Below are 363 nucleotides of genomic sequence, written 5' to 3'. Positions count from 1 at the left end.
CTGCCACACCAAAAACTCTGAGGGACGCCGGCTGGAGCACTGGCCTCAACGCTGCGCTTGCCTACCGCTTGGCCCCCTTTTCACACATTTTTTGAGACTTGTTGGCTTCCTCCAATGAGCTGATCAAATTTTACATCCTATGTAGCCAGAGAGGATTATGGGGCAACTTCATGGTGTTGATCACATCCTGGGCGCCTATTTGGGAAGCGGGGGATAGAGTGGATGGGCAGGCATCTGAATCCCGGCAATGCTCTCCACACAGTAGGCACCCCCAAGAAAAGTGTTTTCTGCGGATCGAAGCGGTATTTTGTAGAGGAAAAGGAAAAGATCAACCCATGAAACCTCTCCCTCCAGTCCCCCAAC

The sequence above is a fragment of the Myotis brandtii genome, unplaced genomic scaffold (assembly GCF_000412655.1).
Source record: "Myotis brandtii unplaced genomic scaffold, ASM41265v1 scaffold654, whole genome shotgun sequence".
In the NCBI taxonomy this organism is placed as follows: domain Eukaryota; kingdom Metazoa; phylum Chordata; class Mammalia; order Chiroptera; family Vespertilionidae; genus Myotis; species Myotis brandtii.
This window is presented reverse-complemented; position numbering follows the sequence as displayed.